The 25,543-nt window shown below is 44.9% G+C and overlaps 1 long non-coding RNA gene across 1 annotated transcript; it reads left to right on the forward strand.

Annotated features, from left to right (window-relative positions):
- Positions 1-1,244: 1,244 nt before the first annotated feature.
- On the forward strand, positions 1,245-25,231 carry LOC134287378 (uncharacterized). The gene is made up of 2 exons (XR_009997261.1): positions 1,245-1,585; positions 24,880-25,231. It is a non-coding gene; the product is annotated as an uncharacterized LOC134287378 (long non-coding RNA).
- Positions 25,232-25,543: the final 312 nt, after the last annotated feature.

Consider the following 25,543-nt stretch of genomic DNA (forward strand, 5'->3'; position numbering starts at 1 on the left):
TAGTTGCAAAAGTGCCTGCAAAGTTCTCATGGACTTTTTATTAAAAAAGAGTTTATTTCTCAATTACACTTAAAAACAATTTGTAACAAATGAATAACAATAAGTATTATTGTTGCTTGGATCATGTTTGTATAATCAAATACAAAATCACTTGACACATTTTTTATAGTTTTCGTTTTAAATTTGAGTACAGTAGATGTTTCGGTTATCGAATGTTATTCGCTAAAACTGACAGACGTCAAGCCGTGTTGGCAGAGGAAGCTCTCAATGAATAACTGAGGAAGTACTTATAGAAAACTAGCTGAAAAGCAGGTTTAGCCAAGTGAGGATGTTAAGACAAGAAAAAGATGAACAATGATTTTTCTAATGTTTTCCAATAAATTAATGGAATCTAGTAAATAGTAAACTGCCATTGATAACAATACAAATTCAATTAGTTTAATGGGGTCAATTGAACCGATGTTAAAATAAACATGCAATAATATTTGTTGTTATATAAACAGATTTCGCCTTTGAAAAACCAAAGAATTCATATTTCTCGGTAACATTTTTCTCCAGCATTTACAGATAGTAATGGTTACATGAATTGTGAACGATTTATGGTATGGATCATACGACCTGAGGTCTGACTTGTGATATTTGGCAGTTATTTGAAAAGATTGAAGATAGATCTTATCAACAGCTGCCAAGCAATACATACGAGACATACATCAGAGTGTTTGATTCTTATCATAAAATGTGCATATCATTCTGGCGGACGTTAGTGCTCGTAAATGCTGGATATAAATGTTAGCGGGAAATATAAATTCTATGGATTTTCAAAAGCGAAAACTGCTTACAAATAACAACAAATATTATTGTATTTTTATTGTAACAACGATTCATTTGACGCCATTCAATTAATTGTATTTGTATTGTAAGAACAATGAAAAAACATTAAGATATATTGTTATCTTTTGAAAATTGCCCTAAAAATGTCTCATAAAAACACAATACATTCTATTGTTTTTCGCGAAAAAGTGTATGAAAATTTTCTCAAAATTTTATGGTTAAGATACATAACGACCACCATTTTTTATTGTAAAAGTGCCATTTACCATTCGCCGAATGGTATAGAACAATAGGGGTGATGGTGAGTGTGTTGTGTAAATTACAATATGTTTAATGGTGAATATTTTTCGAAAAAATGGTGTTGTAACAATAAAATTTATCGTATTTTTATGATACTTTTTATCAGGGTATTACTCTATTACGTTTAGCGTGTATGTTTACATTGAGTATCTGTCATATGTGGAGATGTTGTTATTGTTGTCTAGAGTGTGAATCATTGTATGTAATATTGAAGTATCGGTAATAAAGTGTATACAAATAATGAATACAGTTGTTGAATAATCATTACAGAGAAAGATTCTCACATTGGCGACGAGAACGGTGAACAGTGCATGTGAAATTAGTTTAATTTCGGTTCGGGAAGTGTTGTCTTTGGAAAAAGAAAGAGATGAGTGGTGTGTGTGTGGTGCATGCAGAGTGGTGATGACCTCCAGGTGATGACTTGTGATTGAATTTCAACATTGGAATCAAAAAGGTAAATATTGTGTAAAGGGCAACTTCACTGGTGGTCCAAATCCTTGTTTTGTTCCAAATTTTTGGACCAAATGAAAAATCTCGGCATGCACCGGTGGTGTAAATCTTGTTCTAAAAACTTTTTATACCAGTTTCCCGATCCAAATTTTTGGAACTAGCATAATTTTTGTTTCATTTTTGTCTGGATTTGGACCAAGATTTTGCTTGTTCCAAATCAATTTTGACGCATGAACTGTCATGCGCGTTTGTTTTTCCAAGTGGTCTGACCGGTCTGACACGTTCGCTGAAGCAGCATTAAACAAATTTTGAGGAAAGTCGCGAGAATTTCGGAAAGAAACATCCGGACGGAGTGCAGTACCAGGATTATAGCCAAGAAATCAACCAACAGTGGGTAACCGATTCTCAGCGACGGAGCAGCTGCTGGAATATTGGTAGCGTTGGTAGCAGATTCACGAACGTGCGCAGTGTTTTGGTTTCTCGTTTCTGCCGATACATATTTAGCCGGTGCTGCTGAAATGTGGAAAACGATAGCTCGCTGAAGTGTTTTTGGATCCGATTTAGGTGGATTTTGTCGGGGTTAAGGACTTCCGCCGCCGGATCGAAGGAACGGGATAAGGAATCAGATGTTTGTGGCGTAACAAAGCTTTTTTTGACGCCCTCATTTTTCTCCTAAAACTTGGAATGCTGCCAGTATTAGGGTAAATAACTGGGTTTCTTGTCCAGTATTCCCATCCATAGTGTTTTTTAGATACAATGATACATACAGGAAAAACTATGTTGAGGAATCCTGCAGAAAGGCCATCTGGGGATTCCTAAAGCAGTTCCTTCTGCGAAATCCTCCAGGAGATCTCTAAAGATTCCTAGAGGAGCTCCATCTGAGGATTCCTACAGAGAAATTCCCTCGGGATATTCCTCTTAAAGTTCCCTTCACGGATTCCTCTAGCTAGGAGTTCCCCCAGGGATTCCTCCGGGAATACCTCCAGGAGTTTCGTCAGGGATTCCTCTCGAAGTTCCTTCAGGGGATTCCTCCAGGAGTTCCTTCAGAGGATTCATCTAGGAGTTCCCTCCAGAAGTTTCCATAGGGTATTCCTCCAGGAATTCCCACAAGGGATCACTGAAGGAGATCCTTCTGGGGATTCTTGCAGGAGTTCCCTCAGGGAATTTCATTGGAAGCTCCCACACTGGATTCCTCCAGGAGTCCCCTCCAGAAGTTCCAACAAAGGATTCCTCCCGAAGTACCTTCTGGAGATTCCAGAAGGAGTTCCCTCAGAGCAATCATCCGGGAGTTCTCTCAGGGGATTCCTCCAGGAGTTCCCTTAGGGGATTCCTCCAGGAGTTCCCTCAGGGGATTCCTCCAGGAGTTCCCTCAGGGGATTCCTCCAGGAGTTCCCTCAGGAGATTCCTCCAGGAGTTCCCTCAGGGGATTCCTCCAAGAGTTCCCTCAGGGAATTCCTCAGGAGTATCCACAAGAAGGTTCCTCCAGGAGTTCCCTCAGGGGATTCCGCCGGAAGTTCCCACAGTGGGTTCCTTCTGGAGATCCATAAGGGGATTACTCTAGGAGTTTCCTAAGGGGATTCCTCTAGGAGTCCACTCGAGGGATTTCACCTGGAGTTCCCACAAGGAATTCCTCCAGGAGTTCCCACAGGGAATTTCTCCAGGAGTTTCTTAAGGGGATTCCTCTAGGAGTTCCCTCGAGGGATTCCTCTAGCAGTTCCCACAGAGGAATCCTCCAGGAGTTCCCACAGAAGATTCCTCCGGGAGTTCCCACAAGGGATTGCTCCAAAAATTCCCTGCGAGGATTGCTCAAGAAATTCCAACTCCAGAAAGCCCCACCGAGGATTGCTCAAGCCATTCCCACCGAGGGTTGCTCCAGGAAGTCCCGCCGAAGATTGATCTGAGCATTCCCACAGAGGATTGCTCTAGGAATTTCTACCGAGGATTGCTCAAGCAATTCCCGAGTATTGTGTTGTTCTTTGCTGAGTATTGTGCTGTTCTTTACAGAGAAGAACATTAATCAAGACAATTAGATGGTGAGATCTTTCCAATATTATTTATTTATTTATAAATAATTCTTCTTTAGTATATTTATTTTATAACTGCATATAAGTTGAAAATTCGCTATTTTCAACATCCTTTCATCTATTGGAAGATGCTTCAGTTCTGGGCTCTTTCTAAGTTGATGAAGGGATTTATAAATGCTTGCAAGAACTTGGCCAGGTGTGTGGAGCTGAGTGAATCTATGACATTGTAGATAGTAGCGACATCAGCAATGTCAATGGAAATTCAACTTTGCAACTCCATCCAAGATTTGCGCAAGTATTCATGCTATGCTATGCTATGCTAGGATTGCTCAAGCAATTCCCACCGAGGAATGCTCCAGGAATTCCCACCGATATTTGCTCCAGGAAGGCTCACCGAGGATTGCTCCAGGAATTCCTACCGAAGATTGTTCAAGCAGTTCCCACCGAGGCTTGCTTCAGGAATTCCTACCAAGGATTGCTGCAGGAATTCCCACCGATATTTGCTCCAGAAGCTCCCACCTAGGATTGCTCCAGGAATTTCCACTGAGGATTGGTCCAGGAATTCTAACCGAGGATTAGGTACTCCAGAAATTCCTACCGAGGATTGCTCCAGGAAAGGAGGAAAGCCCACCGAGGATTGCTTCAGGAATTTCCATAGAGGACTGGTCCAGGAGTTCCTACCGAGGATTGCTGCAGGAAATCCCGCCGAAGATTTTTCCAGCAATTCCAACCGAGGTTTGCTCCAGGAAGGAACACCGAGGGTTGCTCCAGGAATTCCTACAAGAATTTCTCCAGGAATTCCTACCAAGGATTGCTGCAGGAAATCCCGCCGAGAATTTCTCCAGGAATTCCAACCGCGGATTACTCCGTAAATTCCTACCGAGGATTGCCCAAGAAGTTCCCACCGAGGCTTGCTTCAGGAATTCCTACCAAGGATTTCTCCAGGAATTCTTACCGAGGATTGCTCAAGCAGTTCCCACCGAGGCTTGCTTCAGGAATTCCTACCAAGGATTTCTCCAGGAAAGCTCACCGAGGATTGCTCCAGGAATTTCCACTGAGGATTGTTCCAGGAATTCCACCGAGGTTTGCTCCAGAAGCTCCCACCTAGGATTGCTCCAGGAATTTCCACTGAGGATTGGTCCAGGAATTCCTACCAAAGATTGCTGCAGGAAATCTCGCCGAGGATTTTTCCTGGAATTCCAACCAAGGATTTCTCCAGGAATTCCTATTAAGGATTGCTGCAGGATCCCCACCGAGGATTGCTCCAGGAATTCCTACCGAGGATTGCTCCAGGAAGACATGCCGAAGATTGATCCAAGCATTCTCACCGAGGATTGCTCCAGGAATTCCTACCGAGGATTGCTCCTGAAACTCCGACCGAGGATTGCTCCAAGAAGGCTCACCGAGGATTGCTTCAGGAATTTCCTCCGATGATTGGCCCAGGAATTCTAACCGAGGATTACTCCAGAAATTCCTAATGATTTCTCCAGGAATTCCAACCGAGGATTGCTCCAGAAATTCCTACCGAGGATAGCTCCAGGAAGTCCAGCCGAAGATTGATCCAAGCATTCTCACCGAGGATTGCTTCAGGAATTCCCAACGAGGATTGCTCCAGGAAGTCCAGCCGGAGATTGAATCTAGCATTCTCACCGAGGATTGCTCCTGAAATTTCTACCGAGGATTGCTCCAAGAAGTCCAGCCGAAGATTGATCCAGGCATTCTCACCGAGGATTGCTTCAGGAATTCCCAACCGAGGATTGCTCCAGGAATTCTAACCGGAGATTGCTCCAGAAATTCCCACCGAGGATTGTTCCAGGAATTCTAACCGAGGATTGTTCCAGAAATTCTAACCGAGGATTTCTCCAGGAATTAATACCGAGGATTGCTCCAGGAATTCTAAACGAGGGTTGCTCCAGAAATTCCTACCGAGGATTTCTCTAGGAATTCCTACCGAGGGCTGCTGCAGGATTACAGCCGAAAATTGCTTCAGGAATTCCAACCGAGGATTGCTCCTAGAAGTCCAGCCGAAGATTGACCCAAGCATTCTCACCGTGGGTTGCTCTAGGAATCCTCACCGAGGATTTCTCCAGGAATACTAACCGAGGATTGCTCCAGAAATTCTTACCGAGGATTGCTGCAGGAATTCCCACCAAGGAATGCTCCAGGAATTCCTACCGAGGATTGCTGCAGGATTCCCGCCGAGGATTGCTCATGGAATTCCTACCGAGGATTTCTACAGGAATTCCTACCGTGGATTGCTCCAGAAATTCCTACCAAGGATTTCTCCAGGAATTCTAACCTAGGATTGCTTCAGAAATTCCTACCGAGGATTGCTCCAGGAATTGTAACCGAGGATTGCGCCAGAAATTCCAACCGAGGATTTCTCTAGGAATTCCTACCGAGGATTGCAGCAGGATTTCCGTCGAGGATTGCTCCAGGAATTCCTACCAAGGATTGCTCCAGGAATTCTAAGCGAGGATTGCTCTAGAAATTTCTACCGAGGATTGCTCCAGTAAGTGCAGCCGAAGATTGAGCCAAGCATTCTCTCACCAAGGATTGCTCCTGGAATTTCCACCAAGGATTGGTCCAGGAATTTCTACCGAGGATTGCTCCAGGAATTCCCACCGAAGATTGGTCCAGGAATAGGAAGCAATCAGTGAAGTACTAGATTGAAAGTAGTGAGCTGGATTTTTGTATGGTGAGATGATCAGTTCTCCATTTCTGCAATGAAATGGTGCCAACAGCGTGGGTTATACGGTTTCTTGCCTAATTTGATGCTGTTTGAGCAAAACTTTGGGTAACTGTGTTGTTAAAGTTGCAAGAAAAACTAATACAACAACACAGTTACCCAAACTTTTACTCAAATAGCATCAAATTAGTCAAGAAATCATATAACCCACTTTGTTTGTACCATTTCATTGCAGAAATGGAGAACTGATCATCTCACCATACAAAAATCCAGCTCACTACTTTCAATCTAGTACTTCACTGATTGCCTCCTATTCCCACCGAATATTGGTTCAGGAATTTCCACCGAGGATTGGTCCAGGTAGTCCAGCCGAAGATTGATCCAAGCATTCTCATCAAGGATTGCTCCAGGAATTCTCACCGAAGATTGCTCTAGGGATTCCCACCGAGGATTGCTCCAGAAATTCTTACCGAAGATTTCTCCAGGAATTCCTACCGAGGACTGCTGCAGGATTGCTCCAGGAATTCCCACCGAGGATTGCTCCTGGAAATTACCAAAGATTGCTCCAGGAATTCCTACCTAGGATTGCTCCAGGAATTCCTACCAAAGATTGCTCCAGGAATTCCTACCTAGGATTGCTCCAGGAATTCCTACCGAAGATTTCTCCAGGAATTCCTACCGAGGACTGCTGCAGGATTCCCGCCGCTGATTGCTCCAGGAAGGCCCACCGGGGATTGCTGCAGGATTCCCGCCGAGGATTGCTCCAGGAATCCTCACCGAGGATTGCTCCAGGAATTCCTACCGAGGATTTCTCCAGGAATTCCTACCGAGGATTTCTCCAGGAATTCATACCGAGGGCTGCTGCAGGATTCCAGCCAAGGATTGCTTCAAGAATTCCAACCGAGGATTGCTCCAGAAATTCCCACCGAGGATTGCTCCTAGAAGTCCAGCCGAAGACCCAAGCATTCTCACCGTGGATTGCTGCAGGAATCCTCACCGAGGATTTCTGCAGGAATACTAATGAAGGATTGATCCAGGAATTCCTACCGAGGATTGCTGCAGGAATTCCCACCAAGGATTGCTCCAGGTAGTCCAGCCGAAGATTGATCCAAACATTCTCACCGAGGATTGCTCCAGGAATTCTCACCGAGGATTGCTCCAGGAATTCCCACCGAGGATTGCTTCAGAAATTCTTACCGAAGATTCCTCCAGGAATTCCCACCGAGGATTGCTCCAGGAAATTACCAAAGATTGCTCCACGAATTACTACCTAGGATTGCTCCAGGAATTCCTACCGAAGATTTCTCCAGGAATTCCTACCGAGGACTGCTGCAGGATTCCCGCCGCGGATTGCTCCACTCCTGCAGGAAGGCCCACCGAGAATTGCTGCAGGATTCCCGCCGAGGATTGCTCCAGGAATTCCAATCGAGGATTGCTCCAGGAATTTTCACCGAGGATTGCTCCAGGAATTCCTACCATCCAGCCGAAGATTGATCCAAGCATTCTCACCGAGGATTTGTGCCAGGATTTCCTCCGGGAATTCTTCCAGGAGTTCCTCCGGGAATTCTTCAAGGTGTTCCTCCGGGAATTCTTCCAGCAGTTCCTACGGGAATTCTTCCAGGAGTTCCTCTGGAAATTCTTCCCGGAGGGAACTCTTGGCGGAACTCTCAGAGGGAACTCCCGGAGAGAACTCCTGGAGGAACTCCCGGAGGGAACTTCTGGTGGAACTCCCGGAGGGAACTTGTGGTGGAACTACTGAAGAAAACTCCCGGAGGAAACTACTGGTGGAACTCGTGGAAGAACTCCCGGAGGAACTCCTGAAAGAATTCCCGGAGAAACTTCTGGAAGAATTCCCAGTGGAACTCCAGGAGAAACTCCTGGAAAAGTTCCCGATGGAACTCCTGGAATAATTCCAGGTAATCCTGGAAGAATTTCCGGAGGTAATCCTGGAAGAGTTCTCGGAGGAACTCCTTGAAGAATTACCGAAGGAAAGCCAGTACGAATCACCGGAGGAATTCCTGGAAGAATTTCCGAAGGAACTCCTGAAGTTTCCCCAGAAGTACCCTCCAAGAGTTCTTCCAGGAGTGCCCTCCGAGAATTCCTCCAGAAGTGCCCTCCGGGAGTTCCTCCAGGAGTGCTCTCCGGGAGTTCCTCCAGGAGTGCCCTCCGCGAGTTCCTTATGGAGTGCCCTCCGGGAGTGCCCTCCGAGAGTTTGCTTCAGGAGTTCCCTCCTGGAGTTCCATCAGTAGTTTCCTCCGGGAATTCCTCTAGGAGTTCCTTCCGGTAGTTCCCCCAGAAGTTCCCCCCAGGAGTTCCTCCAAGAGTTCCGTCCGGGGTTTCCTCAAGTATTTCCCTGTGGGAGTATTTCGTAGAATTTTCTGAGGAACTCCCGGAAAAAATTCCCGGAGGAGCTTTAAGTACTATTCCCGGAGGAACTTCTGGAACAATTCCCGGAACAAATCCTGCAGGAATTTCCGGAGTAAATCCTTGTAGAGTTCACGGAGCAAATCATGGAAGAATCTTCGGAGCAACATTCTGGAATTATTCCTGGAGGAATTCCTGGAGGAATCCCGGGTGCTCCTGGAAGAATTTTCAGGAAGAATTTCCCGAGGAATCCCGTCCGGGATTTCCTTCAGGAGTACCCTCCAGTTTCACCAGTAGTTTCCTCCGGGAGTTCCTCTAGAAGTTCCCTCCGGTAGTTCATCTAGGAGTGCCCTCCGGTGTTTCCACCAGATGTTCCCTCCGGGAGTTCATCCACGGGAGCCGTCCTGGATTTTCTCTAGAAGATCCCTCCGGGAGTATTTCGTAGAATTTCCGGAGGAACTCCTTTAGGAAAAATTCCCGGAGGAGCTTCTGGAAGAATTCCCGGTGGAACTCCTGAAAAACTTCCGGAAAAAAACTCACGGAAGAATTCTCGAAGGAACTCCTAATACAATTCCTGGAGGAACTTCTGGAAGAATTCCTGGGGGAACTCCTGGAGGAATTCCTGGTGGACCTCCTGGAAAAAATCCCGAAGGAACTCCTGGAAGAGTTCCCGGAGGAAATCTTGGAGGCAACTTATGGATGAACTCCCGGAGGGAACTCCTGGAGGAACTCCCGCAGGGATCTCCTAGAGGAGCTTCCGGAGAGAACTCCTGGAGGAACTCCCGGAGGGAACTTCCGGAGGGAAATCCTGAAGGAACTCCCGGAGGGAACTCCTGGAGGAACTTCCGGAGGGAACTCCTGGAAGAACTCCCGGAGGGAACTTCTAGAGGAACTCCCGGAGGAAACTCCCGGAGGGTATTCCTGAAGGAGGGAACTCCTGATGGAATTCCCGGAGGGACCTCCTGGTGGAATTCCCGGAGGGAACACCTGGTGGAATTCCCGGAGGGAACTCCCGGAAGGAACTCCTGGTGGAACTCCCGGAGGGAACTCCTGGTGGAACTCCCGGAGGGAACTCCTGGTGGGATTCCCGGAGGGAACTCCTAGTGGAATTCACGGAGGGATTTCCTGGTGAAACTCCCGGAGCGAATTCCTGGAGAGCACTCCTGTAGAAACTCCAGGAGGGAACTTCTGTAGGAACTCCCGGAGGGACCTCCTGTAGGAACTCACGGAGGTAACTTCTGCAGGAACTCCCGGAGGGAACTCCTGTAGGAACTCCCGGAGGGACCTCCTGTAGGAACTCACGGAGGGAACTCTCAGAGAAACTCCCGGAGGGACCTTCCGAAGGCAACTCCTGGGGAAACTTCCGGAGGAACTTCTGGTGCAGCTCCCGGAGGGAACTCTTAGAGTAACATCCGGAGGGAACTCCTGGAGAAACTCCCGCAGAGAAATCCTGGTGGAACTATCGGAGGGAACTTCCGGAGGGAGCTTCTGAAAGAACTACTAGAGGGAACTTCTGGAAGATCTCCCGGAGGGAATTCCTGGAAGTACTTCTGGAGGGAACTCCTGGAGGAACTCCCGGAGGGCACTCCTTGAGAAACTTCCGGAGAGAACTCCTGGAAGAGTTACTGGAGGGAACTCCTGGAAGAATCTGCAGCGGGAGCTCCAGGAATCCTTGAAGATAATGGAATGGATCTGAATTCCACTATCTTCAAGGAACTCCTGGAGGAATCCTTAGAGAGAAGTCATGGAAGAATCCCTAGATGGCACTCATGAAGAAATACCAACAAGGAAAGCAACCCCTGGAGGAATTCCCAGCAGAAACCGGAAATCTCCAGGAGGAACTCCTGTATCCTAAGAGGATACATTAGAACTTAAAAAAATCTTTAGGAATCTCCAGGTGGAACTCCTGGAAAATCCGTAGAGGAAACACTACGGAACTCCTGAAGGGATCCCCAGAGGGAACTCCTGGAGGAATTCGCTACGGTAACTGCGATATTTCCTCCAGTAATCCCTAGCGGGAACTCCTGAAGAAATCTCCAGCGCGAACTCCTGGAGGAATCCCCAGAGGTAATAGTTTCATAATCCGGTTCACATAATTTCTCCCGTATTTAACAGCTTCTTGAGGGATTCATATGATCTGCCCAAATCACTGAATTTCCGCTGCAGTGGATTCATAAATCGTATGATATTTCTTGCCAGTGTTTTACTGAGAATCTCTGAACTCATCTGAACTTTTCACATCCACTAGAATTTCACGGCATTATTTGCTTTCAAGTTAAATGTTTCACAAAATCCTCAAAGCGGTTCCATAGCCAAAGTGGTAGATTCGTGAAATCAGCACATCCTTTCCAGTATTCCCACAATCACAATCGAAAGCTTTCAAAATTCCGGCAGCTGATCTTTGATTCTTCAATCCCCATAACGGGTAGAACGGGAACATTTACAATATTCCGACAGGATCTCCATAAATCTGGTAAAACTTCCAACAGATGTTGCCGCTTCCAAAACTTGATCATTTATTATTGTTTACATTCGGAATTGACCCAAACACATTTAGAACAACCGGTGCACGCGCGCGCATTTTGTTCTATTTTATTTGGTCTATTTAATTTGGACCGTTCCAAATTTGGTATAAATTTGGACCAAAAAATGGACCACCAGTGAAGTTGCCCAAGGGCAACTTCACTGGTGGTCCAAATCCTTGTTTTGTTCCAAATTTTTGGACCAAATGAAAAATCTCGGCATGCACCGGTGGTGTAAATCTTGTTCTAAAAACTTTTTATACCAGTTTCCCGATCCAAATTTTTGGAACTAGCATAATTTTTGTTTCATTTTTGTCTGGATTTGGACCAAGATTTTGCTTGTTCCAAATCAATTTTGACGCATGAACTGTCATGCGCGTTTGTTTTTCCAAGTGGTCTGACCGGTCTGACACGTTCGCTGAAGCAGCATTAAACAAATTTTGAGGAAAGTCGCGAGAATTTCGGAAAGAAACATCCGGACGGAGTGCAGTACCAGGATTATAGCCAAGAAATCAACCAACAGTGGGTAACCGATTCTCAGCGACGGAGCAGCTGCTGGAATATTGGTAGCGTTGGTAGCAGATTCACGAACGTGCGCAGTGTTTTGGTTTCTCGTTTCTGCCGATACATATTTAGCCGGTGCTGCTGAAATGTGGAAAACGATAGCTCGCTGAAGTGTTTTTGGATCCGATTTAGGTGGATTTTGTCGGGGTTAAGGACTTCCGCCGCCGGATCGAAGGAACGGGATAAGGAATCAGATGTTTGTGGCGTAACAAAGCTTTTTTTGACGCCCTCATTTTTCTCCTAAAACTTGGAATGCTGCCAGTATTAGGGTAAATAACTGGGTTTCTTGTCCAGTATTCCCATCCATAGTGTTTTTTAGATACAATGATACATACAGGAAAAACTATGTTGAGGAATCCTGCAGAAAGGCCATCTGGGGATTCCTAAAGCAGTTCCTTCTGCGAAATCCTCCAGGAGATCTCTAAAGATTCCTAGAGGAGCTCCATCTGAGGATTCCTACAGAGAAATTCCCTCGGGATATTCCTCTTAAAGTTCCCTTCACGGATTCCTCTAGCTAGGAGTTCCCCCAGGGATTCCTCCGGGAATACCTCCAGGAGTTTCGTCAGGGATTCCTCTCGAAGTTCCTTCAGGGGATTCCTCCAGGAGTTCCTTCAGAGGATTCATCTAGGAGTTCCCTCCAGAAGTTTCCATAGGGTATTCCTCCAGGAATTCCCACAAGGGATCACTGAAGGAGATCCTTCTGGGGATTCTTGCAGGAGTTCCCTCAGGGAATTTCATTGGAAGCTCCCACACTGGATTCCTCCAGGAGTCCCCTCCAGAAGTTCCAACAAAGGATTCCTCCCGAAGTACCTTCTGGAGATTCCAGAAGGAGTTCCCTCAGAGCAATCATCCGGGAGTTCTCTCAGGGGATTCCTCCAGGAGTTCCCTTAGGGGATTCCTCCAGGAGTTCCCTCAGGGGATTCCTCCAGGAGTTCCCTCAGGGGATTCCTCCAGGAGTTCCCTCAGGAGATTCCTCCAGGAGTTCCCTCAGGGGATTCCTCCAAGAGTTCCCTCAGGGAATTCCTCAGGAGTATCCACAAGAAGGTTCCTCCAGGAGTTCCCTCAGGGGATTCCGCCGGAAGTTCCCACAGTGGGTTCCTTCTGGAGATCCATAAGGGGATTACTCTAGGAGTTTCCTAAGGGGATTCCTCTAGGAGTCCACTCGAGGGATTTCACCTGGAGTTCCCACAAGGAATTCCTCCAGGAGTTCCCACAGGGAATTTCTCCAGGAGTTTCTTAAGGGGATTCCTCTAGGAGTTCCCTCGAGGGATTCCTCTAGCAGTTCCCACAGAGGAATCCTCCAGGAGTTCCCACAGAAGATTCCTCCGGGAGTTCCCACAAGGGATTGCTCCAAAAATTCCCTGCGAGGATTGCTCAAGAAATTCCAACTCCAGAAAGCCCCACCGAGGATTGCTCAAGCCATTCCCACCGAGGGTTGCTCCAGGAAGTCCCGCCGAAGATTGATCTGAGCATTCCCACAGAGGATTGCTCTAGGAATTTCTACCGAGGATTGCTCAAGCAATTCCCGAGTATTGTGTTGTTCTTTGCTGAGTATTGTGCTGTTCTTTACAGAGAAGAACATTAATCAAGACAATTAGATGGTGAGATCTTTCCAATATTATTTATTTATTTATAAATAATTCTTCTTTAGTATATTTATTTTATAACTGCATATAAGTTGAAAATTCGCTATTTTCAACATCCTTTCATCTATTGGAAGATGCTTCAGTTCTGGGCTCTTTCTAAGTTGATGAAGGGATTTATAAATGCTTGCAAGAACTTGGCCAGGTGTGTGGAGCTGAGTGAATCTATGACATTGTAGATAGTAGCGACATCAGCAATGTCAATGGAAATTCAACTTTGCAACTCCATCCAAGATTTGCGCAAGTATTCATGCTATGCTATGCTATGCTAGGATTGCTCAAGCAATTCCCACCGAGGAATGCTCCAGGAATTCCCACCGATATTTGCTCCAGGAAGGCTCACCGAGGATTGCTCCAGGAATTCCTACCGAAGATTGTTCAAGCAGTTCCCACCGAGGCTTGCTTCAGGAATTCCTACCAAGGATTGCTGCAGGAATTCCCACCGATATTTGCTCCAGAAGCTCCCACCTAGGATTGCTCCAGGAATTTCCACTGAGGATTGGTCCAGGAATTCTAACCGAGGATTAGGTACTCCAGAAATTCCTACCGAGGATTGCTCCAGGAAAGGAGGAAAGCCCACCGAGGATTGCTTCAGGAATTTCCATAGAGGACTGGTCCAGGAGTTCCTACCGAGGATTGCTGCAGGAAATCCCGCCGAAGATTTTTCCAGCAATTCCAACCGAGGTTTGCTCCAGGAAGGAACACCGAGGGTTGCTCCAGGAATTCCTACAAGAATTTCTCCAGGAATTCCTACCAAGGATTGCTGCAGGAAATCCCGCCGAGAATTTCTCCAGGAATTCCAACCGCGGATTACTCCGTAAATTCCTACCGAGGATTGCCCAAGAAGTTCCCACCGAGGCTTGCTTCAGGAATTCCTACCAAGGATTTCTCCAGGAATTCTTACCGAGGATTGCTCAAGCAGTTCCCACCGAGGCTTGCTTCAGGAATTCCTACCAAGGATTTCTCCAGGAAAGCTCACCGAGGATTGCTCCAGGAATTTCCACTGAGGATTGTTCCAGGAATTCCACCGAGGTTTGCTCCAGAAGCTCCCACCTAGGATTGCTCCAGGAATTTCCACTGAGGATTGGTCCAGGAATTCCTACCAAAGATTGCTGCAGGAAATCTCGCCGAGGATTTTTCCTGGAATTCCAACCAAGGATTTCTCCAGGAATTCCTATTAAGGATTGCTGCAGGATCCCCACCGAGGATTGCTCCAGGAATTCCTACCGAGGATTGCTCCAGGAAGACATGCCGAAGATTGATCCAAGCATTCTCACCGAGGATTGCTCCAGGAATTCCTACCGAGGATTGCTCCTGAAACTCCGACCGAGGATTGCTCCAAGAAGGCTCACCGAGGATTGCTTCAGGAATTTCCTCCGATGATTGGCCCAGGAATTCTAACCGAGGATTACTCCAGAAATTCCTAATGATTTCTCCAGGAATTCCAACCGAGGATTGCTCCAGAAATTCCTACCGAGGATAGCTCCAGGAAGTCCAGCCGAAGATTGATCCAAGCATTCTCACCGAGGATTGCTTCAGGAATTCCCAACGAGGATTGCTCCAGGAAGTCCAGCCGGAGATTGAATCTAGCATTCTCACCGAGGATTGCTCCTGAAATTTCTACCGAGGATTGCTCCAAGAAGTCCAGCCGAAGATTGATCCAGGCATTCTCACCGAGGATTGCTTCAGGAATTCCCAACCGAGGATTGCTCCAGGAATTCTAACCGGAGATTGCTCCAGAAATTCCCACCGAGGATTGTTCCAGGAATTCTAACCGAGGATTGTTCCAGAAATTCTAACCGAGGATTTCTCCAGGAATTAATACCGAGGATTGCTCCAGGAATTCTAAACGAGGGTTGCTCCAGAAATTCCTACCGAGGATTTCTCTAGGAATTCCTACCGAGGGCTGCTGCAGGATTACAGCCGAAAATTGCTTCAGGAATTCCAACCGAGGATTGCTCCTAGAAGTCCAGCCGAAGATTGACCCAAGCATTCTCACCGTGGGTTGCTCTAGGAATCCTCACCGAGGATTTCTCCAGGAATACTAACCGAGGATTGCTCCAGAAATTCTTACCGAGGATTGCTGCAGGAATTCCCACCAAGGAATGCTCCAGGAATTCCTACCGAGGATTGCTGCAGGATTCCCGCCGAGGATTGCTCATGGAATTCCTACCGAGGATTTCTACAGGAATTCCTACCGTGGATTGCTCCAGAAATTCCTACCAAGGATTTCTCCAGGAATTCTAACCTAGGATTGCTTCAGAAATTCCTACCGAGGATTGCTCCAGGAATTGTAACCGAGGATTGCGCCAGAAATTCCAACCGAGGATTTCTCTAGGAATTCCTACCGAGGATTGCAGCAGGATTTCCGTCGAGGATTGCTCCAGGAATTCCTACCAAGGATTGCTCCAGGAATTCTAAGCGAGGATTGCTCTAGAAATTTCTACCGAGGATTGCTCCAGTAAGTGCAGCCGAAGATTGAGCCAAGCATTCTCTCACCAAGGATTGCTCCTGGAATTTCCACCAAGGATTGGTCCAGGAATTTCTACCGAGGATTGCTCCAGGAATTCCCACCGAAGATTGGTCCAGGAATAGGAAGCAATCAGTGAAGTACTAGATTGAAAGTAGTGAGCTGGATTTTTGTATGGTGAGATGATCAGTTCTCCATTTCTGCAATGAAATGGTGCCAACAGCGTGGGTTATACGGTTTCTTGCCTAATTTGATGCTGTTTGAGCAAAACTTTGGGTAACTGTGTTGTTAAAGTTGCAAGAAAAACTAATACAACAACACAGTTACCCAAACTTTTACTCAAATAGCATCAAATTAGTCAAGAAATCATATAACCCACTTTGTTTGTACCATTTCATTGCAGAAATGGAGAACTGATCATCTCACCATACAAAAATCCAGCTCACTACTTTCAATCTAGTACTTCACTGATTGCCTCCTATTCCCACCGAATATTGGTTCAGGAATTTCCACCGAGGATTGGTCCAGGTAGTCCAGCCGAAGATTGATCCAAGCATTCTCATCAAGGATTGCTCCAGGAATTCTCACCGAAGATTGCTCTAGGGATTCCCACCGAGGATTGCTCCAGAAATTCTTACCGAAGATTTCTCCAGGAATTCCTACCGAGGACTGCTGCAGGATTGCTCCAGGAATTCCCACCGAGGATTGCTCCTGGAAATTACCAAAGATTGCTCCAGGAATTCCTACCTAGGATTGCTCCAGGAATTCCTACCAAAGATTGCTCCAGGAATTCCTACCTAGGATTGCTCCAGGAATTCCTACCGAAGATTTCTCCAGGAATTCCTACCGAGGACTGCTGCAGGATTCCCGCCGCTGATTGCTCCAGGAAGGCCCACCGGGGATTGCTGCAGGATTCCCGCCGAGGATTGCTCCAGGAATCCTCACCGAGGATTGCTCCAGGAATTCCTACCGAGGATTTCTCCAGGAATTCCTACCGAGGATTTCTCCAGGAATTCATACCGAGGGCTGCTGCAGGATTCCAGCCAAGGATTGCTTCAAGAATTCCAACCGAGGATTGCTCCAGAAATTCCCACCGAGGATTGCTCCTAGAAGTCCAGCCGAAGACCCAAGCATTCTCACCGTGGATTGCTGCAGGAATCCTCACCGAGGATTTCTGCAGGAATACTAATGAAGGATTGATCCAGGAATTCCTACCGAGGATTGCTGCAGGAATTCCCACCAAGGATTGCTCCAGGTAGTCCAGCCGAAGATTGATCCAAACATTCTCACCGAGGATTGCTCCAGGAATTCTCACCGAGGATTGCTCCAGGAATTCCCACCGAGGATTGCTTCAGAAATTCTTACCGAAGATTCCTCCAGGAATTCCCACCGAGGATTGCTCCAGGAAATTACCAAAGATTGCTCCACGAATTACTACCTAGGATTGCTCCAGGAATTCCTACCGAAGATTTCTCCAGGAATTCCTACCGAGGACTGCTGCAGGATTCCCGCCGCGGATTGCTCCACTCCTGCAGGAAGGCCCACCGAGAATTGCTGCAGGATTCCCGCCGAGGATTGCTCCAGGAATTCCAATCGAGGATTGCTCCAGGAATTTTCACCGAGGATTGCTCCAGGAATTCCTACCATCCAGCCGAAGATTGATCCAAGCATTCTCACCGAGGATTTGTGCCAGGATTTCCTCCGGGAATTCTTCCAGGAGTTCCTCCGGGAATTCTTCAAGGTGTTCCTCCGGGAATTCTTCCAGCAGTTCCTACGGGAATTCTTCCAGGAGTTCCTCTGGAAATTCTTCCCGGAGGGAACTCTTGGCGGAACTCTCAGAGGGAACTCCCGGAGAGAACTCCTGGAGGAACTCCCGGAGGGAACTTCTGGTGGAACTCCCGGAGGGAACTTGTGGTGGAACTACTGAAGAAAACTCCCGGAGGAAACTACTGGTGGAACTCGTGGAAGAACTCCCGGAGGAACTCCTGAAAGAATTCCCGGAGAAACTTCTGGAAGAATTCCCAGTGGAACTCCAGGAGAAACTCCTGGAAAAGTTCCCGATGGAACTCCTGGAATAATTCCAGGTAATCCTGGAAGAATTTCCGGAGGTAATCCTGGAAGAGTTCTCGGAGGAACTCCTTGAAGAATTACCGAAGGAAAGCCAGTACGAATCACCGGAGGAATTCCTGGAAGAATTTCCGAAGGAACTCCTGAAGTTTCCCCAGAAGTACCCTCCAAGAGTTCTTCCAGGAGTGCCCTCCGAGAATTCCTCCAGAAGTGCCCTCCGGGAGTTCCTCCAGGAGTGCTCTCCGGGAGTTCCTCCAGGAGTGCCCTCCGCGAGTTCCTTATGGAGTGCCCTCCGGGAGTGCCCTCCGAGAGTTTGCTTCAGGAGTTCCCTCCTGGAGTTCCATCAGTAGTTTCCTCCGGGAATTCCTCTAGGAGTTCCTTCCGGTAGTTCCCCCAGAAGTTCCCCCCAGGAGTTCCTCCAAGAGTTCCGTCCGGGGTTTCCTCAAGTATTTCCCTGTGGGAGTATTTCGTAGAATTTTCTGAGGAACTCCCGGAAAAAATTCCCGGAGGAGCTTTAAGTACTATTCCCGGAGGAACTTCTGGAACAATTCCCGGAACAAATCCTGCAGGAATTTCCGGAGTAAATCCTTGTAGAGTTCACGGAGCAAATCATGGAAGAATCTTCGGAGCAACATTCTGGAATTATTCCTGGAGGAATTCCTGGAGGAATCCCGGGTGCTCCTGGAAGAATTTTCAGGAAGAATTTCCCGAGGAATCCCGTCCGGGATTTCCTTCAGGAGTACCCTCCAGTTTCACCAGTAGTTTCCTCCGGGAGTTCCTCTAGAAGTTCCCTCCGGTAGTTCATCTAGGAGTGCCCTCCGGTGTTTCCACCAGATGTTCCCTCCGGGAGTTCATCCACGGGAGCCGTCCTGGATTTTCTCTAGAAGATCCCTCCGGGAGTATTTCGTAGAATTTCCGGAGGAACTCCTTTAGGAAAAATTCCCGGAGGAGCTTCTGGAAGAATTCCCGGTGGAACTCCTGAAAAACTTCCGGAAAAAAACTCACGGAAGAATTCTCGAAGGAACTCCTAATACAATTCCTGGAGGAACTTCTGGAAGAATTCCTGGGGGAACTCCTGGAGGAATTCCTGGTGGACCTCCTGGAAAAAATCCCGAAGGAACTCCTGGAAGAGTTCCCGGAGGAAATCTTGGAGGCAACTTATGGATGAACTCCCGGAGGGAACTCCTGGAGGAACTCCCGCAGGGATCTCCTAGAGGAGCTTCCGGAGAGAACTCCTGGAGGAACTCCCGGAGGGAACTTCCGGAGGGAAATCCTGAAGGAACTCCCGGAGGGAACTCCTGGAGGAACTTCCGGAGGGAACTCCTGGAAGAACTCCCGGAGGGAACTTCTAGAGGAACTCCCGGAGGAAACTCCCGGAGGGTATTCCTGAAGGAGGGAACTCCTGATGGAATTCCCGGAGGGACCTCCTGGTGGAATTCCCGGAGGGAACACCTGGTGGAATTCCCGGAGGGAACTCCCGGAAGGAACTCCTGGTGGAACTCCCGGAGGGAACTCCTGGTGGAACTCCCGGAGGGAACTCCTGGTGGGATTCCCGGAGGGAACTCCTAGTGGAATTCACGGAGGGATTTCCTGGTGAAACTCCCGGAGCGAATTCCTGGAGAGCACTCCTGTAGAAACTCCAGGAGGGAACTTCTGTAGGAACTCCCGGAGGGACCTCCTGTAGGAACTCACGGAGGTAACTTCTGCAGGAACTCCCGGAGGGAACTCCTGTAGGAACTCCCGGAGGGACCTCCTGTAGGAACTCACGGAGGGAACTCTCAGAGAAACTCCCGGAGGGACCTTCCGAAGGCAACTCCTGGGGAAACTTCCGGAGGAACTTCTGGTGCAGCTCCCGGAGGGAACTCTTAGAGTAACATCCGGAGGGAACTCCTGGAGAAACTCCCGCAGAGAAATCCTGGTGGAACTATCGGAGGGAACTTCCGGAGGGAGCTTCTGAAAGAACTACTAGAGGGAACTTCTGGAAGATCTCCCGGAGGGAATTCCTGGAAGTACTTCTGGAGGGAACTCCTGGAGGAACTCCCGGAGGGCACTCCTTGAGAAACTTCCGGAGAGAACTCCTGGAAGAGTTACTGGAGGGAACTCCTGGAAGAATCTGCAGCGGGAGCTCCAGGAATCCTTGAAGATAATGGAATGGATCTGAATTCCACTATCTTCAAGGAACTCCTGGAGGAATCCTTAGAGAGAAGTCATGGAAGAATCCCTAGATGGCACTCATGAAGAAATACCAACAAGGAAAGCAACCCCTGGAGGAATTCCCAGCAGAAACCGGAAATCTCCAGGAGGAACTCCTGTATCCTAAGAGGATACATTAGAACTTAAAAAAATCTTTAGGAATCTCCAGGTGGAACTCCTGGAAAATCCGTAGAGGAAACACTACGGAACTCCTGAAGGGATCCCCAGAGGGAACTCCTGGAGGAATTCGCTACGGTAACTGCGATATTTCCTCCAGTAATCCCTAGCGGGAACTCCTGAAGAAATCTCCAGCGCGAACTCCTGGAGGAATCCCCAGAGGTAATAGTTTCATAATCCGGTTCACATAATTTCTCCCGTATTTAACAGCTTCTTGAGGGATTCATATGATCTGCCCAAATCACTGAATTTCCGCTGCAGTGGATTCATAAATCGTATGATATTTCTTGCCAGTGTTTTACTGAGAATCTCTGAACTCATCTGAACTTTTCACATCCACTAGAATTTCACGGCATTATTTGCTTTCAAGTTAAATGTTTCACAAAATCCTCAAAGCGGTTCCATAGCCAAAGTGGTAGATTCGTGAAATCAGCACATCCTTTCCAGTATTCCCACAATCACAATCGAAAGCTTTCAAAATTCCGGCAGCTGATCTTTGATTCTTCAATCCCCATAACGGGTAGAACGGGAACATTTACAATATTCCGACAGGATCTCCATAAATCTGGTAAAACTTCCAACAGATGTTGCCGCTTCCAAAACTTGATCATTTATTATTGTTTACATTCGGAATTGACCCAAACACATTTAGAACAACCGGTGCACGCGCGCGCATTTTGTTCTATTTTATTTGGTCTATTTAATTTGGACCGTTCCAAATTTGGTATAAATTTGGACCAAAAAATGGACCACCAGTGAAGTTGCCCTAACTGTTCAATATGAATAAAACGATCTATTTGTACCTTCGACTAATGACAATGATCAACCTGTGAGAGATTTTGATGGTGATCGGTATTGTTTAGTTCAAATCGATGACAATCACTATTGTCAGATAAAGAAATAAAGAACTGTGAAGAAAACCTAAGTTTTGTTGATTGTGATATTGGTACTCGTTGAATAGGGTTGTTGTCCCAAATCTAGACTTAAATGCTGAATGATGAATGAAGTATTGATTTGTTAACCGGATGGCCGAGGAAGGCGTAGAGGTGAAACAATATTTTGAAATCAAATTTTGCCGTTGCTGTTAAAAGCCAGTGAAGGCGATGAAAGCCAATGAAGGCGATACAAGCTAATGAAGGTGACATTCTTGAAATAGCCGTAAAAGGCGGAAATGATTACAGATAGAAAAGCCGTTGAAGGCGGAAAGCAGGAAAAATGTTATAGGCAGAAGAGCCGACTAAGGCGAAAAACTGTCGATAACGGAAAGATCCGTCGGAGAGTGAAAAGCTGTTGAAGGCGGAAAAAGCCGTTGAAGGTGGAAATGCCGTTGAAGGCGGTAAGACCTGCAAGGCAGATATAGTCGATTCTTTGTAGAGCCGTATAAGGCGAATTGTGTTATTAAAAATTATAGTACTAAAAACGCAACAGTGTCGTAAATTTCGTAAGAAACAGATTACCAGCCAACGCAGATTTAAGGGCTGTTTGCAGATCAGAAGGAATTTCTCGGCCTATCTTGAGGCATGGGAAATTGCTTGGCTGAATCACTCAAGAAACCGTTTTTTCTTCGATCGCAGTACGCAGTTGCGAAAAAATGACAGTTCAAATGGCAGTCACCGTAGAAAGTTTCTGCCAGGAATCGTTCTAGAAGTTTCTTGAGCGATTTCTCTTGAACTCCAATCTGGGCTTTTTAGTTAAATTGAACCATTAAAAATGAAATTTCACACCAATTAAGTGGCAGCTGAGAAGGCGAAAGACAAAACTAAACTTTAGGCTGAGCGTGACTAGAAAAACAGGAACGAATAGTATTTGAATATGTTCCAAATGCGAATATAACTGAGCTGATACTGAGATTGTTGTGGACCCACCTCAGGTGATATATATTGAAGTTATCATTGCTCAGCAAAGTATAATAAGTCTACGAGACGTAAAAAGGGTTGGCTCTTGAAACCAAATTAATATGAAGACATGATTTAACTAATGCTTTGTCCTGTTACAAGACTAAAAATGTAACTTCAAGAAAATTAACATCAATGTGTGAGAATAATTAAACTGCCTTGGTAGTTTGCAAGATATGAAGTTTTGACTGACAGTTAAAGCATTCGTTGAAGCTAGACGACATATTCAGAGCAGTTGCTAACCACTAACCTGTTAAGTATCATGCTAGTCAAATGGCTAGTTGAATTGGATATTTAAAAAAATCGAACAATAAAAAATGAAACTTTTCGTCTCAGGAATTCGAGTAAAAACCGCTTTATAACCTATTGAATGTGTTGTCAGGAGGGGCATTTTGACTTATGATTGCCTAACACTGGATATAGTGCCATTTTTGCTAATGAGTGGCCATCTTGCCAAGAACTGTGGCACAAGTTAGAGAACAAGGTACAGCATTACGCTCAACAACAAATTCTGCGCAATAATTTCCTTATAGGAAGAGACAAATTTTGATCAGTTAAAGAAGTATTGAAACTATTATTGAGGAGAATAACGTACAGTATATCAAAAGCACAAGATATTGGAATAAAAAAAGATAATCATTTCTGTAACTACAGGAATAGATATATCTAATGAAAGCTGGATTATGAGGTTTGTTTTTCAGTCGAGCTTATTAATGCAAACAGGTACCATTACTAACATGTTACCTTGTTTGAATTTTTAGATTTCATACACTGAAAAAACTGCAAATATTGTATGCATGTGTTGCTCACATAGATTTATGCAATTTGTCATAGATAACCCTATTCATGTGTAGATACACATAGTTTATATAAGGTCCATCGATTTTATGTGTGATCCAGCGTGGAAAACGAATATGTGTGTATAAATAAAATTTATATATCAAATTCATGGATTTTTACCAATAAAAATGCATGTACATGTATAAGTGATATTTGTGTTATGAGTTCATTGAAAATTTGAATAAAAACGTGCTTTAAATTGTTTCAGTACAAAGAAATGAATCGTAGAGGCAAGCGTAAGGGCCATCATGACACAGACAATCATGGTCAGTGTGCACTACGTCAGACTTGTAGTCGTTAACAAAAAAAAATATGAGGATGTATTTCATCGAAAAAATGTGAAATAAGTGATATGATAGACAAATGATTGAGCTTTGCAATAATGCAGAATATTCTAGTCCGATCCAACGAACTGAGAATATTATCAGTATGATAGGCATATGTAGAAAATCAAAGTTACTTAAAGATAAAAAGTTCTAAATTTTGACGGTACATTGAATGCGAATAATTTGGAAAAGGCTTGTTGAAATAGCTTCATTAGGTATCTAGAGTGAGAACATAACATGTTGAGGTGCTTTTGCAATATTTTGGAGGTACACCATTAAAATAAGTCCTACAGTTCAGAACCCAAAAGAGCGACATCAAAGGAACAAATTTTTGGTTTTGTAATGTTAAAATAGGTTTGATTGAGCACGAATCACCAGTTAATGAGGGAAAATATGCATCGTAGAATGTAAACCTATTGAACGACCAAACCGTAAAAATAAACTCATTCAGTTTGAAAGGTAAATGGTAAATCATAAGAATTCCGAAATTATCGGAAACATGGTTCCTAAAACCGTGGACACCTATATAGGTGAACCGTCGAAAAGTGCTCCAATAAGATGATCGATTTATTTTTTTATCTGGAGAAAATTGCTTTGTATATAATAATTGGCTACTATCATTACGTTTACGGTTGGAAGCCGAAGTGACTGGCGGGGCGAAAATTGATGTTTAACCTACTTATAAACATAGCAACTCGATTTAGATTAGTGCTAATTTCAGCTCTTAAGTAGCTTAATGATGCGCAATACCAGCAACCGGTTCAAATTTACGTCACAACTGCAACTTTGCATGTGCTTAAATGCGTGACTTCGATTTGGTACTGCGACGATGATGTATGTATTAAGAATTTGAGATAATTATAGGATTACAACATGAAAAAAAAGAATGAATATTAATATTCTACTATACTTTCAAAAGCTGAACAATATATATATAAAATATAATTCAAAAAATGGATGTTTTCAAGTTTTCAAATTACTATTTAGCTAAAACTAGTATTACAAATATTGCTTTGGACAAGTGACGTTTTTCAAAATCGTGATTTGATTTAAAAAAAGTATCAATCCCTTCGATATTTAGAAAACAAAATCTGTTAAGCCAAACTTCTGAATATATTCTGAACAAGAAACGAGTTCCAGCAAAGTTCGCCAAAAAAAAACATAAAATAAAATAGTGTTTGTATGACACTTGGACACTTTGGATCGAAAACGAGTTAATGGATATTGATAATTTTTCCACTGTAACATTCGTGCAGTGTTCCGACATATTAGTTAAAAAAAATGTCTGAATAATAATCTGAATATACATACCTTTTGTATGAGATTCTTCTATGAAAGGACATGTCAAAAAAAATCAGTGGGCAGTATACAATGTTTGCATGCTAGCTGTCATTGAAAACATTTGAGAAGAGGAAAGCAATTCAAATAATTCATCAGCAAAGTTAATATTTAGCTTGACACTCAGTATTAAAAATATTTTGGGATTTGGGAAAATATTTGGGTCAAAATAATATTTCTTTTTAGGTACAACCACAAGTAACGGCCAAGTAATTTACCAAAATGCCGAGCAGAGATGGATGACCAAATGGATGACTGTACTTCTAATTTTGATGTGATACTGAAGCGAGACGTTTATAAACTGAGGAGACTATAAGCGAAACAACGTGGAGTGACCTTGCTGCGGATCTGGAGAAAAAACGAGATGTGGTACCTTGTGGTATGCACATAATAAATTATTGTATTACTCTATTACGTTTAGCGTGTATGTTTACATTGAGTATCTGTCATATGTGGAGATGTTGTTATTGTTGTCTAGAGTGTGAATCATTGTATGTAATATTGAAGTATCGGTAATAAAGTGTATACAAATAATGAATACAGTTGTTGAATAATCATTACAGAGAAAGATTCTCACACCTATAAAGTCATTTCATTACAAAACAACTGTTATGGATAAATAATACGCCAAAGTAGTTCATTTTTGTTCAGTTAATTTAAATTCAGGCTATTTTGGATAAAGCTTCGTTTTTGTCGGCATGTACAGCTGTGCCTAGAACAACTATTTTACACTGCTGTCGTTTTTTGACCAATTTGTTTCACCCTATATCTACTATAGTGAACATTTAACCGAAAATATACTGAAATCAAAGAATTTGATTGGCTTGTGATTTAGGTTATATTTTTCCCT

This window comes from Aedes albopictus, chromosome 2 (assembly GCF_035046485.1).
Source record: "Aedes albopictus strain Foshan chromosome 2, AalbF5, whole genome shotgun sequence".
In the NCBI taxonomy this organism is placed as follows: domain Eukaryota; kingdom Metazoa; phylum Arthropoda; class Insecta; order Diptera; family Culicidae; genus Aedes; species Aedes albopictus.